The 19,582-nt window shown below is 28.5% G+C and overlaps 1 long non-coding RNA gene across 1 annotated transcript; it reads right to left on the reverse strand.

Annotated features, from left to right (window-relative positions):
* Positions 1-13,081: 13,081 nt before the first annotated feature.
* LOC103309979 lies at positions 13,082-14,527 on the reverse strand. The gene is made up of 3 exons (XR_510898.3): positions 13,981-14,527; positions 13,712-13,916; positions 13,082-13,450 (listed from the first exon to the last, which is right to left on the reverse strand). It is a non-coding gene; the product is annotated as an uncharacterized LOC103309979 (long non-coding RNA).
* Between the last annotated feature and the right edge of the window lie 5,055 nt (positions 14,528-19,582).

Consider the following 19,582-nt stretch of genomic DNA (forward strand, 5'->3'; position numbering starts at 1 on the left):
AATAAAATTGCGAAAATGTTACTTTTTTTCTTATCCTAAGTGTTGGCAACATACCTGTTGATGACGTTTTTAATACAAATTTTACTTTTAACACATTTTGTGGTGTAAGGATTTCCGAGCGAACTTCAAAACTAAACTAGATAGTTTCCGGCACCATTGAGTAACAATTTATCCAAAAAAAATTTTCAGAAATGTTTGTTCTAAAACGATGTTTATGTTACTTGATTTTTAGAAGGAAGGATTTTATTTTGATTTCTGTACAATACTATTTATTTAAATGGCGTAGGTAAAAAAAGTTATTACATTTTAAATTTGATACATTTTTTTTAAAAATGTCAAACTTTAAATGCTTATACAAAAAAATTTGTGCCTATGTTTTTTTTATATTTTTCAACTGCTATTTAAGCAATATATCAGAGGCCTTGTATAAAATGTTGACGCCTTTTGGCCCAACAAATATAATATTATTGATATTTATAGAAAAAAAAACTAAAAAAATTTTAATTTAAAATTGTCCGTCAACAGCATAAAACAAGTCAAAATTTTTATCAAGTATAAGAATTAATGAAATAAACATATTTTATGAATCTCAAATGGCTAGGGTTATTCGTTTTTGAATTACAACGAAATAAGAAAATCGCTCGGTGAGAAATCGAGTGAATATCCAATGTTGTAATAATATGAACTTCAAACGCTCATAAAAATTTAATTTGACTTTTTTATAGACATTTTTTTTTTTTGATAAAGATAGATAACCTTATAACTTATAAGGAATTTTGTAAGTAGGATAAAAATTACATTTTAAAATCTTAGATTTAAAAAGAAAATTTTTATGATTTTCTAACTCAGAATAATTTGCTCATTTTCGTGATTTTTACGTATTTTGTCAATATTTGAACTTCTTTAAATGCTTATAAATAAAAAATGTGACTAAGGATTTTTAATATTTTTCAAATATCGTTGAAAGTATATATTAGGAGCCTTGTATTAAATGTTCAATCTTTTTTACCCAACTTATGAAGTTTTGTTGACATTTATAGATAAAAACTAATAAAATTGGAAACTGAGAATGTCCGTACACAGTTCAAAACAAATCAAAATATTTTGAACATTTTATCGTGTGTAGAAAATACAAATATAACCAACCAGTAAAAGTTGCATGTATATACGGTCATTTGTTTTATGGATACAGAAAATTGATTTTGCCGTTTTCCCTTAATTTTTCATTTGTTTTTCTGGGCGCTTTTGAAAACTACTGGGAAATTTTTAATTTTGATCTCCCAAAAGTACCAACTAGACTAGATTCACTTTATCATTGAACAAGATACTGAAATTGAAAAATGAGCATTATTTCGACTACTAACCGTGTATACAGACACAAAAAGAAACACACATCATTGTAAAACCAATTCATTTAACACTCCGCTCAGAATCTAAAAATTAAAACTCAATTGTAATCTAATTATTATCAAAACGTTTTATTAATACAGTTACCGGACTGTTAATAAACAATATGTCTATTTATAGAAATAAATACATAGGTATTGTTGAGCCAATGAAATAGGACCTATAAACAAGGTGTACCTAATAGAAAGACTTGACCAAAAAAATTGTTAAAATTATATGATTAGTAAATAGTTTTCGAAATATACCCATGTTAGAAAATTTCCAAAAATAATGGTTGCGGTACTGGGAAAGGGATTGAAAACCGTTTTTAAAACGATATTTATGTTACTTGATTTTTAGAAGGAAAGAGCTTACTTTGACGTCTGCGCAATACTATTTATTTAAATAGCGTACTATACATATACATCGATAAGAAAAAAATTTGGATACTATATAACTATTTTCGAACTTATTAAACAATAAACGAAAACCTTAATTTTTTAAAACAAAAACGTAAAATGTTTAAACGCATTTAATTTCGAGAATAAATATTAATTAATTTCGTCAACATTTGAACTTCAAATGTCTATAAAAAAATTGTATCAAATATTAAACTTTTAAACTATTAGTAGGTACTTAATGAAACTGTGACACTGTCATCAATACTGAATAATACTTTTCTTCCAGTTTCATAGTCAATGGTAAAAGATTATATATCAAAATACCACAGCGTTGATATGTATATGTCATCTGCATGCAGAGGATCCTGCAGTACGTTTACTCAATAGAACTTTGGCTAGTTCTCCTCTGTATGCTGTCCTCAAATTATTATTGCTGGATGATTTTTATACTCATCAATGAAATCGGCCTCAAATGTCTTATCAAATTCGAAAACCGTTGTTCCACAAGTTTAAAAACTTTAAATAACTTTAAAAAAAATAAGTAGTTAATTCAAACCTTGACCCAGTCACTACTACAGTACCTATTCATATAATTTACGCAAACGTGCGGTTGACATCGACAACACCAGACACGCACATACAAAATTGTCGACATGGGCTAAAATTGATTTATAAATAATGCAGTCAAAAATAAAAAAAAGAAGATATATCCTGATAAACTATACTAATATTATTGTTTATCAATATAAATATTGCCATATAATAGTTTGTAGACTTTTAAGTGATGTATAGGTATACAATTGTTTTTCTAAAATATCTGGTAGGTTATAATACCTAGTTAATAAAAAGAGTACCATAAAAAAATGTAAATAGTTAATATGTTTTTGCGAGCGAAGCGATTGGTTTTTTTTTACCCATTCGGGCTGGTCAAAACCTTTGCCCTCCTCTATTGAAAACTGAAATGACGCCACTGCATACACGCACATTCAAATTGTCGAAATGTCAGCTGTTGTCGTGTTAAGGGTTTTAAATTCTAATAAAATGATATAATTCTTGAAAAGTATCTTAGACCTTAGTACTTACCTATAATCAAAAACGCATCAGTACACCAATCATAAATTATTCATAACCATTTTTTATAAATTTTTAAAAAGGCTACAGTAAATAACTATATTATGTGATAGGGTGTTTCACTAGTTCACCTCAGTCACTCACTGTTGTCACACACATCTAGTTGAATAATACCTAGTTAATATACAATTTCAAAATAAAATAAAATTTCATTTTTGTAAAACATTATTTAAACAATAAATACACAACAGCATTAGAAACTTTAAAAAATAAAATGTGTTGGGTAAGTATAACTATTTACTTTGATTAAATTGTACAATATAGGTGTGATACTACGATCCATGCAATTTCAAATACACAAACTATCCAGTGGTTAAAAATTCAAGTCAATTTCACAGAATTGTGTATACCTCTATTATAACATAACATCATAAATATCGTAAAAACTAATTTTCGGAAAAGGTTTGTCAACATTGACTATTGTATTTATTTTATGTAGTTTAGCAGTTATAAGGAGTATTCAGTTTAGTTTATGCGGTTTAGGTATATTTTTTTACAGGTGACGAAAAGATATATTACATCAACATTGATAATTATGAATATTCGTGGCAGCAATAGCGATAGCATTTTCAACCTGAAGTTGGCCAAAATTTTCGGATTCTATCAAATCTTGGACACCGAAACAGTAACATTTCTAGGCCGTCACAATGTTTACTACGGAATTTTCGTATTTCTCATTGTTTACCAATGGCTCCTTTCGGCGATAGTGTTCTTAAACGGTTTGTATTATCCCGTAAACAACAGTAACATTATCCAGGACATGTTCTATTTTGGCTTCACGGTGAACATGCTGTACGGGAACTACAAGATGTACATCATACTCAATCGCTCAAAAGTTATATGGGATTGCTTGTCGATCACGAAGTTCGACTTCACGTCGTACGGTGTCCAGGGCAGACATACATTGAACGTTTGGCGAAATCTTTCCATTAAATACACGAACATATACGTGATGTTTTATATAACAGTATCAATCCTTTGTGTAGGGTTTCCAGTGGTATTTAGTAACTCGTTTATAATAATAAAAAATCACGATGGATTGTCCAGCGCCTATCGCCTGGGCCTTGTCAATTTATTTTTATTCATCTCGGAAGAAACTTACAACACACATTTTTATGTATTTTACATCGTCGAATCACTTTGCCTAATCATTAATACGTTATTTATCATTATTTTTGATACTATTGTGAATACGTTGGCCATCGCATTAACCGGTCAGTTGCAAATGATTTCCAATGCGTTCGAATCGGTCGGACATAAATCTCTTCACTTCCCAAATGGTAAGTACCTACAGTATTGACATGCATGTATTAGAGAAATTTAGATTGGGTAAATGGTTATTAATAGGGCTCGGAAGTTGTAGGAGCTAAAAAATGTGAAATATGCACGAAAAAATTGCAAAATATGCATTAAAAATGTTAAATTTGCGTATAAAATCAATGAAATATGCACTATTTTAGCTAAAATTGGTAAAATATGCAAAATATGCATTTTCAATTTTCAATTTTTCAACTCTCGATTGTATACTTCAAATTCCTAGCTAGGTCTGCTATAAATTGTGATCATACAGAAAAATATGCAATTCCTACAACTTCCGAGCCCTAGTTATTAATTATCTCATCAGGGTTAGTCATGTGGGCTGTGGCGTACTTTGACAGCTATATGTGGGGCTGAAATATCTTTTCTTTTCTGATTCACTTTTATAAATCTACTCCCACGATAATGCTGTGAGATTTTGAGTTTTTTACGCCTATAAAACACCCACGAGTCCAGGGGAACACTGGCCTGGTGACCCATGAGCCGCACCGCGCATTGGCCCTAAGGTCAAGTTCGTGGAACTTATGGGTTTTGAGTACATTGCGGATCAAAATTAATTGACTCAAATTTAATAAAAGCAGATTGATAGTATTTTAAAAAGTAATAAAATAAATAAGAAGAGTGGGTTCAAAGACTAAGGTAATAATAATGTTATATTTTATATATGCAAATACTTGCAGCATAATAATTTAAAAAAATAATAATGGCATTTACATGTTAAGTAATATAATAATATAAGTAGCACAAGGCCAGGTGCAGAATCTATATTTGATAATAATAGATTATATGAACCACGACGTGGTTTGTTGTCTAATAATTGGGAAATCATGTCAATTATAAAGAAAAGTATTTAAGTAAGAGAAAGAATAATATTGAGCTTGTCGCAAGAGTGCAAGACATGTGTTTTAAACTATAATGATTGCGCTCGTCATAAGGCGTATATTTTTTTAGTATTGTTAAGGGATAGTATTGAAAAATTCTATAAACATGTACTTTTATATTTCTAATAATTTAGTTTATTGAGAGACTTGAGAGTAAATACACCTATTATCAATATTGTAGAAGATAAGTTAATGTTTGTGTCTGTATAAAGTTTTCAATATTTTAATTACTAAGCTCAATAATTCAAATTCAAAAAGTAAAATATATCAAGTTCTAGAGTTAAATATTGGACATTGAAAATAAAATATCGAATACCGACTCCTATACAAACCTAGGAAAACTTCTTCTCTTCAATTTGTATAATAGTTGTTCATGCTGTAATATGTCACTCAGCTAGTACGCTATATTATTGGAAATACGAAACTAAGTTTCAGTGTTTCACTAAGACTCACATTTGTAATTATTGTGTAAAATGCTGATTCACTGATATGCACACAAATTGAAAATTTCCTATATTGAACTCTTTAGAAACGGTCGGTATGTATATGTGAATATACTTATATGAATAATTACGCTTGTCATTAGACGTTTATTTGTATGTGTTTTTAAATAATAATGATTGCGCTCGCCTTAAGACGTATATATTTAAATAATAATAATTACGGCCCACGGGATTGGGCGAATTGCATTACTCTCAACACCCAGAATCACAAGGTTACCGTGTGTGCTTAATGCATATCTTAATTAATTATTGTCAAAGAGTGGATAGCTTGCGACAGCGAGAAAGAAACGGGGAACAAGGGAATGAAAAAGACCCACGTCTTGCGACGCCTGATTATCGTGCTTGAAAAGGTGGAAAAAAGGGAAATTGATACATTACAATAATATGCAGAGGAGAAACGACTGCTGACGTGTTGAGACGGAAATGTTAGTATTGTTGATGTAGCCTGCTCTGCCCATCCTCGGGCTCACAGGTCATGTTTAGCCCATCGTGGCGACGGTTGACACGGTGTTGAAAACCATTTGAAAAACAACAACTGGAGTAGCGGCCATGAGGTTTTGAGCATTGTGTTGCATAGTGGGGCAGTCCTCGGAACGCGACAAAGAACCACGTCTGGAAGGTCAGCGGTCGATAAAGCTAGTGCTGAGACGTCGTCGGCTGAGCTTACTCGGTGGTCACCATTGGAGAAGGTTGTGTGGGGGAGTTGGTCAGTGTCATAGTTAGGCCAGTTTTTATACAATAATTACAATTAGTTGGGACACAGGTTGTCCAGCGACTTGTAAACGGCGGACACTGCTAACAGAGCGGCCTAGGGGACATGGATTACATAACATTATTATTATTAATGTTATTTAGTTATTATGATTAAAGAATAAAAATTCAGGGGAATGGAACGGTGTATTCTGTCTTCGTCTAACACACGTGGAATATAGGAATTTAACCATATTGTGTTCATTCCAACGTATCAAATGACCTAGTTAGGCTATAAGACTTCTAAAAATATATTTAATTTATTTGTCATTGCTACTAGAGATTAATTTCCCTACTTTCTAATTATTTTATTTAACTTTTCTAAAAATGAAAATAATACATTTTTCTAATAACTCCTTTTTTTTATTTTTAGTATTTCTGTCTGAGACGAAATCAAAAATATTGGAAATTCAATCCAAGTATTCAAATATGTTTTTAGAATACCTATTGCTTCACTGGATCAATATTAGTATGTCACAGTGGCGTATTTAGTATTTTTTGTAGGGGGCGGATGACAAGAATTTTAGCTTACAGATTATGATGTAATAATTATAATATAATAATAGACATGTATTTAAAGAGCCATGGGGGCGGATTTGTCCCCATATCCGCCCCCGTAAATACGCCCCTGGTATGTCAGAATAAAATAACACACATACATTTCTTTGTTCTGTGTGTGTTAAACAAAGACATATTCCAATCCCCTTTATAAAAATATATTAAAATAAATACAACACTACAATTTATACTGAAAATGAACAAAATAATACATTATCATTTATCTGTGATATTGTAGTATAAAATTGATTGATTTTAATTTATTAAGTCGGTAATAAATTCCTTAAACTAATTATTTATTGAAAAATAACATATGAAATTAAGTTTTTAAATAAAATCCATCCACCGAACATTGGCCAGCACTCACAAAAATTGTGAATTAAAAAGGTATACAAAGCACAATGGATAACTATAATTATAATATGTTGTTTTTTGTAGATAATATTGATAACAAGATTAAGTTACCTAATGAGAATATAAAATATATGGATCAGTACAATGACTTAAAAACACTTGTAATAGACCATCAAAACATTCTAAAGTAAGAATCTATTAATTTGGTTTTCTAAATAAAAGAAAATGTTTTTAATTTTGATCTTTCAATCTATAATATTGAAATTAATGTAAGTTTTGAATATTTAATGATATTAATAATAAAAACATATTATAGGTACACGAAAAAAAAATACTATCAACAAAAATATAAATTAGTTAATTCAAATATCTTTAAGATGTTATCATGTGTAGGAAAAACAATTTCATAATCATATTTATTTTTCCTATTGACTAGATTTCTTAGTAAAATAAGTTTCAAATTTTTCTATTGTACATGCTGTAGGCAATGTTCTCTTGTTGTATAATATGAGCATTTTTATAATAATTTGTTTCTTTTAATATAGAAAATATGATGAATTTTTATCAATATTTCGGCCAACAATGTTAGTGCAAATATTTGTTGTGTCGTGTTCAATCATTTTTTTTTGGTTCATTTTTCTAACGGTAAATACAAACATAATGGAACACTAGAATTTATTTATTTAGATAAATATAATTAAGTTTTTTCAAACATTTTGTTTGTTTATATGTAGCTTGGTAGTTTTCACATGCTATTTATAATTAAATTTATAGTATACATCTCACGACAAAAAATTTTATATATTATATTTTGATGTCCTTAATGTTTTCAGAATTTTATGGAAGACGATTTTACGCAATATATAGCATTTTCATCCATGAAAGCTATTTTTGGAATTCCTTTTTGTACTTTTCAAATGTATATGTCATGTTTTGTATTTAATACATTAAACATTAAAGTAATTTCGAATTTATACGTCATTAATAAACGTAATTAAAGTATTTATTGCATAAGTAGGTACAACAATTACAGAGGTGTTATACAATAAAATACAATGTTCATTTTAAATAGTACCTACCTACCTACCTATAGATATTTTTTAATTTCCACGAAATATAAAACACAATTTTTGGGGAGCGGAGTGGCTAAGCGGACTAAGGCGTCGGTTGCAATACGCACCATTTCCGGTTCGAATCTCGGTCAACCAGTCTGGAGAGAGAGGCCGCCATCCCCGGACTGGGCATGGAACATATCTACGGGTGCCCAAATCAAAATTCCTGCCAAAAACATACACACACGTGTAAACAAATCTACAGTACCCTCCCCCACAGTACCACAGGCTAATGACCTTAGTAGTTGAAGCATTAACCTTAATAAAAAAAAAGTATTTACATTTTTATAATTTGGAGCTGTAAAAACGTTTCAATAATCAAATTCAATATACCTATTTTGTGGTGACAAAGTGTACCCAGTTGCTACTTTCCGTAAAAGAGACACATTGAATAAGTTTAATTTTCAAAATATTTTGACTCTTTTTGAGTTAGTTAGACATTTGAAATTTTTTCTATAAATAACGATATAAAAAAAGGGGGTAAGTGGATGTCTTTCTGCTGTACAGCAGGTTACAAATGCGTGAATGTATAATGGTTTGTATTAAACTTTAATTCAATGATATAATATCATCGTATAAGAAAATCGATTCTGAGCGGAGACCGTTTGTCAGTCTGGATATTTTATATTGTTATTATTTATAATAATGTATAGCCTATAAGTTGAATTAATATTATAATATTATAATTTTTTATTCGTTTCTATATGGTGATAAACAAAGCTTTAGAAATTAAAATCCGGTTTTTAGTGGTTTTTCGTAATTTATTGGTGGGTTTTCCCGTGGCATTAAATAACTATTTAGAAATTCAAAAATTGATCTCTCTAAAGTACTATCTTCATGAAAAATATAAGATACTATATGTTGAAATTGAAGCACTCTTTCTGGTAAAAATTATGTATACAGGATAAAAAAAATAAAAAAATAAACGCCAATGTAGCTCAGAATCTAAAATGTATTAAAATGAATATATTAGTCAACACATAGTATTTATGTACAATGTAAATGTCAAAAAGCTTAAAAATTGTATACTAAGTTCCTCATAGATTGTTAGTGGAAATTAAAAAAAAAAACAGTTTAGCTTAAATCCACAATAATTAGGTATTTATTATTACCGTCTAAAGTTATAATTTTGAAAAAATATTTTGAGCTTAAAATTCATAAAAATGTTTCCGCACATAATATATGTTTGTGAAACATTTGAAAATTTAATCAAGATTCCCCATAAGTTTTACAATATTTAGCAAAAAAAAAAAAAACTTACCAAAAAAAATAGGAAATTGTCTGATCTAAAAATTTAGCATGCCCCTGAGCAATGCATTATCCACTTACCTGTTTTTTTTTTATTTATTTAGGCCACATTAAAAAGTTTGTAAATTACTTTGTATATTAATTTCTATTTATGTGTTTTGCTTTTTTAGAAAGATTCTATAACATTCGCGTTGTATAGCTCAAATTGGACAGAAATGGATATGAAATTTAAAAAATTGATTTTGTTAACAATGAGAACGAATGATGCACACCAGCAAAAATTACAATATACAAGGACGAGAATTATTAACATGGAAATATTTTATCACGTATGTTTCATATTACCTTCATAATATTATAAAAATATAATGATCATAATTAAAGGCATATAGGTACCTATTAAAGTTGATAGTGGACATATTGTTGTCCTTAATATTTTAAATTTAAATATTTTTATAGCAAAATTAGAATTTTGTCCTGCTCAAAAAAAGGCACTGCAGTGGTGTTTTCCAAAATTTTTTAAAGTAAAGATTTTTGATATTACACCATAAAAACATGAAATATTCAAAATATTTTGACTAGTTTTGAGCAGTTTACGGACAATTTCAAATTTCAATCTTTTTGGTTTTTTTCTATAAATATCAATAAAATTTTATTTGTTTGGCCAAAAAGCGTAAAAATGTAATTAACACGAGGATCCTAATATATTGCTTAAATAGAAATTGAGAAATAAAAAAAATACATAGTCATATTTTTTTTATATAAGCATTCAAAGTTCGATTGTAGTAAAAATGTATAAAATGTTCAACTTTTATAGATACGGATTGAAAACTTACAACAAGGTTCCACGTTAGCAGTGTTGTGCTTAGATAAAAAAAATTATCTAGATATAGATAAGATATTTTAATTTAAAATTATCTAGATATATAGATAGATACTGTAGAAATTGAATTTATCTAGATATAGATAGATAAAATAATTTTTATCAAGATATTTATATAAGTTATTACATCAAAATTTAAATTTATAATAATAACTGAAAATTAAAATACATTTGTATTTTTATTACAATATTTACATAATTAGACAATATTCCAAGCATGCTAAAGATAAGTTGATAACATCATATTGTCCCAAACGTAAAAAAAGATTCTGAATAATACAAAAAAAAGTTATTTTGTGATATGCATCTGTATTTATTGAATTCTTTATTTTCACTCCCATTAAACATAAAATGCGTACACTTGGTGAAAACTTAAGACCCAGGCTCTAATAATTGACATATCAAATTTACTTAATTTGTACTGCAGAAACTGTGGTGTTATTGTAATTCTTATTAGGTAAATAGTTATACATTTAAAGTTTAAACCTAATAAATATTTAGTAAATTATTTAGTAAATTTAAAGAAATTTTGAATATCATATAACTATATGAGTACAAAGTAACCATTTTCCTTTGCAACCTCACAAAGTACTTTTCTAATAACTTGGATTTTGGAGTTTTACTGCTCTATCTCAGAGCAGAACAGAATTACATTATTATATTTAATGTTTTTACGACTTTTTTTTTACACAATAAATAATACCAGAATATTTTTTGATGTAGATTTAATAAATATTATATTTTTTATTTTATTACAGACTATGCGTGTTTGTTACACAATTGTAAACGTGATGATAAATTGCAAAAAAGAAAAATTGGTTCAACAATAATATTAATGTTCAGTCGCAAATAGTATCGTTATTGGTCCTAGACCCTAGTTAATAACTATAATTATTCATGATGTAAAACTGTAAAAGCATAATTTACAGCACACGTTTATGTATTTTTTTTCTAAAACGTTTTTGAAGTATGACACTATTTAAAAAAATAATGATAATATTTAAAAAGAAATGAATATAACCACCTACTAATCATGTTTTTGAAGTCTTATACTAATTTAGTAATGTTTATGTGAAATAAATGAAAATAATTAATCAATTTAATTAAACAGAATATTATGTACTTATTGGCTATGACCTATTGCATATTGGTTTTACATTTGTGTGTGTGTTTTTTATTTTATTTTTGTGCTTGGACACGTTTCCCAGCAGAAAAAATCCTCCAATCATCAACTCTGAGGGAGGCTTCTGGTAACAAATTGGACTGTCTCCGCTCAGAATCGTTTCTATCAAATATTCAAATACCTTCAAATATATTTTTTTGCTTATTTTTACATCTGAAACTGTGCTATACTTTTTATTTAAATGGTGATATAATATTATACGTTGATAAGAAAAAAATGTGGAAAATGTAACACTTTTCGAACTTAGGTTTTAGCGACATACTTTTTTTTTGAACTTGGATGTTGGCTACAGTAGTTATAAAACGACGTTTAGGTTACTTTTGTCTGCGTTTCTTAACTGAAAAATAATCATTTTTGAGTTACACCAAAAAACAAAATCGATTTTGTCAAAAATTGGTATTGCTTCGCTCCGAATCTAAAAAAGCAAGAATCAATGTCCACACATACTGTAGGTATTATTTTGATTTTAATTTATATGTAAATATAAAATATGTATATGTAGGTACCTAATTATAAATAATGAGCAACACATGGACTATAGGATCGCCGCCACTGGTGTCGAAGTTCGTCTATAAGACTTATAGGCAATTTAGTGGCTTAATAATCACAATACGCCAATAACATAGTCAATAGACTATATAATAAACGTGGTCCAGGAAAACGCGCGCCTTATTCGGACGTAGAGTTCAGTTCCTGTTAATGCAATATATTATTTAAAATTATTTCTTTATTTGTTTATTGTAATTATTACATTCCCTTAGTTTATTGTTATTTAAAATTACAACAACCGTCTTAACCAGTGGCGTAGCGAACTTAAAATCATATGGAAGCCAACATATTATTATGACCTTCCCCACCCTACTCCAATTGATGTGTACGATACTCATATGCTCAAATAGGGAGGTGGGATATCACCCAAAATTAAGTTCAAAGACTGATCGTGCATGTTGGCTTTATGAGGTTATAGCCCACCACCACCCCCCAGAAACCAGAAGCAATTGCTTCTGAAAAACATGATTCGCTACGCCACTGGTCTTAACAATTTGAATTATGTTAAGGTGAACGCTTCCAAGGTGATCGTTAGATCGTTATAATACTATCAGTATTGGTAGACGATTTTTCTGTGGTATTCTTTTGTTCGGCGTGAACATTTTCTGCTGTATTCAGATCTGGGAAAGCTTTGTTGTGCACCAAAGTTTCAATAGCTATCCGAGCTTTGAGCCTCTTGTTCATTGGCAGTGTGGATAACATGGGTAGAAGACTCAATACAAAATGTTTGTCATCCGAGATATTTTCGTCTTGATTCGTAACCTCTGATGTCACTTTCACTAAAAAAAAAATTTTACATAAACAAAAATAATAGTTCTAAGTAACTATAAAAAGAACAAAGTTGAAAACTCGTGTTGTATAATTATTTGCGTATTCTGCAGTTTAAGTTAGTTTTACCTAATTCTTAAGTAATAGTCGTAAATCTTTTTTCAAATAGTTTCAAAATTGAAATTGTACCATGTTCAACTAAGATTATACGATATTAATATCTTAGTGTTATCAAATGTTATAATTTATAAATAATTATGATTGTAGTAAAACTCAAACGTTTGTCCACTCTCAATTGGGCTTCGGCCATTTAAGAGCTTTCAAATCTTTGAAATTATTAGAATAATATTTTTGAACACAAATATACCATCCAGCATCATGGATTGTCACAGGTTCGATTATCAACTTGCCACTTAACAATGTCACCTGTACATACCAATATGTTAAAAATTTAAAATGGTTTTTTTTAACAGTGAAATGTATTAATATGGTATCTATTGTGATTGTATTGAATACATATTAACCGAATTAGTTGTATGTAACTAATTAAAAGTTAGAAATATTTAGAATTTATATTACCTAATTCACAAAATACAATATTGAAGAATATGTAAAATGTTGCTATCACATACTAAATTAAGAATAACATAATTTTCAATTATATATATATACTAATCATAATCTTACGTCATTGTCCATTTTTTTAAATTGTGAAAGATCCACGGTTTCTATGTCTATGTTCATTGGGTTTGTACTATTCAAAAAGTACCAATCGATTTCTTTATTGCCGTAATAAAAAGCATGACAAAAAAAACATTGCCGTAGCTGTCTCCCGACTTTAATGACAAATCTCGAGGATATTCGAAAGAAAGAGGTTTTTTGTTTTCATCATCTGAAATTGAATTATAGCAATTGATCAAATATCCAATAATTTGCTAATCGTCATTAGTCATTACCGTAAACACCTACAGCGAATTGGTATTGGATTGAACCGTATTTGTTTTTCACCACGCACGTATAATTTCCAGCATCCGACAATCTTTCAGGCTTTGAACTGTACTCATTATCGATAGAACCAAAACCTCCAATTATTGCTTTTTTTCAATGAGTATAATTCGTCATATTTAGACCAAGAAAACTCTGTATCACTTGTACCTGCATTTTAACCTTAGGTATTTTAGGTACCTATTAATAAATAATTTTTTATCAATAAATCCAATAGTTATTGTATATTTTAATTATGATAAACGCCTTTTCTAAAGTAGCGAAAAATATTATGTCAAAACTGAATAACGTGACTACAAATTAAATATAATAATATATTGCACATTCATTAGACGTTTTGTAAAATTAGTAGATATCACCACGTGGTTTAACACAGAGTGTTACGTACCTGCGATTTTAGTTTTTACACAGGGTAAGATTTCATAAAACTTTCCTACATTGAAATGTATCGTAGTACGGAATTTGGTTTTCAAATATATATTAACTCATTTAGTGCAATACAATCAAGAAATTGCAAAACGGAAAATAAACAAAATACTAAATAGTATTGATATACCAGAACACTAGGACTAGGTTCATCTATATAATTTAAATGGAAAACTCAAAAATTCAAAAATGATCAAAAAAATTTTTCAGGCAATTAAGTTTTTTGAATTTCCAAGATGGCCGTTTTGTTGATCCTTATTTTTAAAACAGTTCAAAAAAAAATATTAAAATTTAATGAAAACCAACCAAGAAAGGGCTATAGGTATTTATTATTTTGATTAATAGTTTTGTTACCTATACATACGGCATTAGCAAAATACTATTCACTAATTTTTTTTATAACAATCTGTTAATATCTAATTATAAATGAAAACTTTTAATTTTAGATTCTGATCTAGTGGTTTTACTATGGTGTTTATTTTTTTATTTTTTTTATCCTGTATACAAAATTTCTACCAGATGGAGTGCATTGATTTCAACATATAGTATCTTATATTTTAGCAAATTGGATCCATACCTTAATTTTGGTTAGCAGTACCTCAAATAATGTCGTTAATATACTGGCTACACGCACCTTGGAAACAATTAATACCTGGTTTGAAAATAATTTACTTGAACTTAATATTAAAAAATCCAAGTATATGTATTTTGGTATTTATAAAAACAAAAGTTTAATATTATACAATCCATTAGTTATACACTACTATAATTGTAATACGTCATTAGATTCCTGTAAATGTGATAAACATGAACATGTTGACTCAATTAAATACCTTGGGGTGATTTTTTATAGAACCTTGAGGTGGACTCCACAATAAAATCATGTAGTTATAGTATGATACGAATGTTGCTTTATAAATTCAAATTGTTAAAAGATATCCTCAACACCAAAACCTTACGTACAGACGTACAGTCTATTTAGCACTAGTAAAATCCATTATTAACAAGGCTATAAATTTAATGCACTTAAAAACCATTAAATATGTTTAATGCGTCATTGTTTTATTTTATTCATTGTTATCTTTTTGTAAAATATTATATTGACAATAAACTACTATTATTATTATTATCATTATTATTTTATTTTCTTATTTATTATCTTATTATTTTCAGTTTTCAATTGTTTTTAGTTTTTTATTCTTTAAATATCAATAAAATTTTATTTGTTGGGTAAAAAAAGCTTGAACATTTAATAGAAGGCTCTTATAATATATATATACAATATTGTATACTTACAATGAGATTTGAAAAATATTAAAAACCCACAGTCACAATTTTTTTTATAAGCATTTAAAGTTCAAATATTGACAAAATATGTAAGATTCACAAGAATGTGCACATTATTTTGAGTTATAAAATCATAAAAATTTTAAAATGTAGAACAAGATTCCTCATAAGTTTTTCTACCTTTATCAAAAAAAAAAAAAAATGTTTACAAGCAAATAAAATTCAATTTTTATGAGCATTTGAAGTTCATATTTTTACAAGATTGGATATTCACTCGATTTCTCATGTAGCCATTTTGTTATTCTGTTGTAATTCAGAAACGAATAACTGTTGTAGGTACATGACAATTTTATTGGATGTTTATATTTTTTTTTCTATACACCATTAAATTTTGAAAATATTTTGACTCTTTTTGAGCTGTTTACGGATATTGTCAGTTTTCATTTTTTTAGTTTTTTTTTTTTTCTGTAATTGTCAATAAAATTTTATTTTTTGAGCAAAAATGCGTGAATATTGAATACAAGGCTCCTGATATATTGTTACAACAGTTGAAAAATATAAAAAATACATCAATTTTTTTTTATAAGCATTTAAAGTTCGAATTTTAACAAAATGTATCAAACTTAAAATTTAATAATTATTTTGTAGTTAAAAATGTATATTGAAAATTTAAAACAAAGTTCTACGTAAATATTTTATATATATTTTTTTTTATTCACAATAATATCATCAGATATACTTAGTAATATCAATAATATCATAGGCTGACTGACCGTCTTCGCTCACAATCGTTTTTTCTTATACCATGATATTATATCATTGAACTCAAATTTAACACCATCTATTACAATGACCCATTTGTAACCTAGTAACCTACTGTACCTACAGCAGAGCGACACCCACTAGCCCACATTTTTTTACCCTTCCTTTTCTCTGGCAGCACATAAAAAAGTCATACGCCCTACGTTTTACTGTTATAAGTGCGTGTCAATTTCTTAAGCCGTAGTCGTATGATACGGATCGTCTCTTTTTGTCATTAAAAATGGTTTTATTGCGGTTTAGCTTAATAGATAATTTTCAATGTAATTTATTATTTTATTATTTTTATAGAGATAAATATTAAATATACTTTAACTGATTATAGTAATTTTTAATAAGTTAAATACATTTTCTAACAGTGAATACTTAGATTATTATACTCGAGATAAATATTTATGTAGATAAATATTTAAATGTTTTTTTTTACAGTTAGAACTGATTAAATGATATTATAAGACAGTAAAATCAAAACATTACAATATTCCACCTTAATTTAATTATATTCTAAATCTGAACAAAGTTAGGTAATCTTAATAGTAAATAGTAAATACTAATAACAAAATAAATCCACTTATTATAGGTACATTTACTACATTTATAAATGGCATACATCTTTTTATCTTAGGAATTAAATATTATTTAAATTAGTCGGTCAATTCCATGGCAGATAAAGTTGGTACAACTGAAGATAGATACATCATACATATAAATGAATCCTTATAGTACATTCAAAAAGGTCACTGTTATAGATTGTGTTAAATTTGAATTCAATGATATAATACCTATCACTGTATAAGAAAAACGATTCTGTGCGAAGACGGTCAGTCAGCCTATGTTATTAGTATATTTCCAAGTATATTTGATGATATTATTGTGAATAAAGTAATTCAATTTTCAATCCTTAGCTATAAAAGTTGAACATTTTATACATTTTTAACTACAAAATAGTTATTAAATTTTAAATTAAAATAAAAATGTCGAACTTTAAATGCTCATAAAAAAAAATTGTGCCTATGCTTTTTTTATATTTTTCAACTGCTATTTAAGCAATATATCAGAGGCCTTGTATAAAATGTTGACCCCTTTTGGCCCAACAAATATAATATTATTGATATTTATAGAAAAAAAAACTAAAAAAATTTTAATTTAAAATTGTCCGTCAACAGCACAAAACAAGTCAACATTTTTATCCAGTATAAGAATTATTAAAATAAACATATTTTATGAATCTCAAGTGGCTAGGGTTATTCGTTTTTGAATTACAACAAAATAAGAAAATCGTTCGATGAGAAATCGAGTGAATATCCAATGTTGTAAAAATATGAACGTTCAAACGCTCATAAAAATTTAATTTGACTTTTTTATAGACATTTTTAAGCTATTGCATAGCTTTTATCGCAGGCCTGGCGTGGTGACTGAAAAGAAATTTTTCGTAACAGAAAAGCGTGACCGTTACCGTTATCTTCGTAATCCCGTAATTACCCCTCTCTGTCTACCGCGCGGCGAACCTAATTAGTCATACCGTGCTATCTGCGGTCAAAGGTCGGCTGTCGGCGGCTATTGTTTACAGGTATATTTGCAAGGTATAAATAATGTACCTATAATATACAGTACATGTATAATATAGATTTATATATTTATAACTGGATATGATAAAATTACACAGTCTATGGGACATGCTGCAATAACATTTATTTATTTTATTATTTTTATTATTCACTGTTATCTACCAACAAAACAAACACATTTTGTCAAACTTTGAGATATGCGGTGTTGCAGTTTCAGCGACGCTATACAGTTGCTATATACAACGCGTGGAGTGTGCACGCCAGGGTAATACTCGAAGTGTTAAGTTATAATATAAAAAATGGAAAGTGAAGGAAGTGCATCTGGTGAAGATATAGTGCAAGAAAATGAGTGAGTATTTTATAAAAAACATATAGGTATACCTACACATTATATATATTATATATATGTTATTTTAGATATGAATATACTTTATAACACTACCTTATAATTTTATGGCATTACAATAAGCACGTGTACGGTGTAGGTTTTAATTAAATAAATATATGAATATCCGAACATTCGATTATCAGTATTTGATGCTACAATGACGCGGACCCGATGATTGAATCGTGATTGATCGTGGTCCGGTCGAAGTATCTGGTTTAGATTGAGGTGATGAAAAAACACAACACAAACACTTCATGAAGTCACTTTGAATATGTATTATATTACGACCAAAATATATAAATACATGTCACGCCGCTCGGGCGATGAGTTTTACGTCGGACGATAGTATGTTATCGGTCCGACGGTCCGATAGTAGATACTCGGAATCGCCTTTTCCGCCGACCGTTGTACGTCTCACGCGACACAGTCCCCCGTCCCGCCTTGCCGTTACCGGCTCGGTGGGAGAGTCAACCAGGTCGCGCTGCTTGCATCCCGTAGTGGTGGTTGGAGATAAGGTAGACTGGTCGCTATAGTGCTTGTACATTGTACTTGCTACTAATGCGGGCCGCGTCAACAATACCTGGGTAAATAAGCGTTACAATAATAAGTGGTATGAAACTTTTTAAAATTTTATTAAATTTTAATATTCCAAAAAGAAAAATTTGGAAAATGTTAATACTTTTTGAAATAATGAGTGTCTTATGGATCACTCTGTATTGACTTCATTGTTTTGGGATTTTTGGTGTGAAATAATTTACAGACTTAATTAGTAGGCTAGTCATGGAAAGACGGATAAAAAAAAAACCAAATCAGGTATTATGTAGCATCGAATACTGATAATCGAATGTTCAGATATTCATATATTTATTTAATTAAAACCTACTCCGTACACGTGCTTATTGTAATGTCATAAAATTATAAGGTAGTGTTATAAAGTATATTCATATTTAAAATAACATATATTATATAAAATATATATAATGTGTAGGTATATATGTTTTTTATAAAATACTCACTCAATTTTCTTACACTATATCTTCACCAGATGCACTTCCGTCACTTTCC

This window comes from Acyrthosiphon pisum, chromosome A2 (genome assembly GCF_005508785.2).
Source record: "Acyrthosiphon pisum isolate AL4f chromosome A2, pea_aphid_22Mar2018_4r6ur, whole genome shotgun sequence".
NCBI classification, from domain to species: Eukaryota; Metazoa; Arthropoda; class Insecta; order Hemiptera; family Aphididae; genus Acyrthosiphon; species Acyrthosiphon pisum.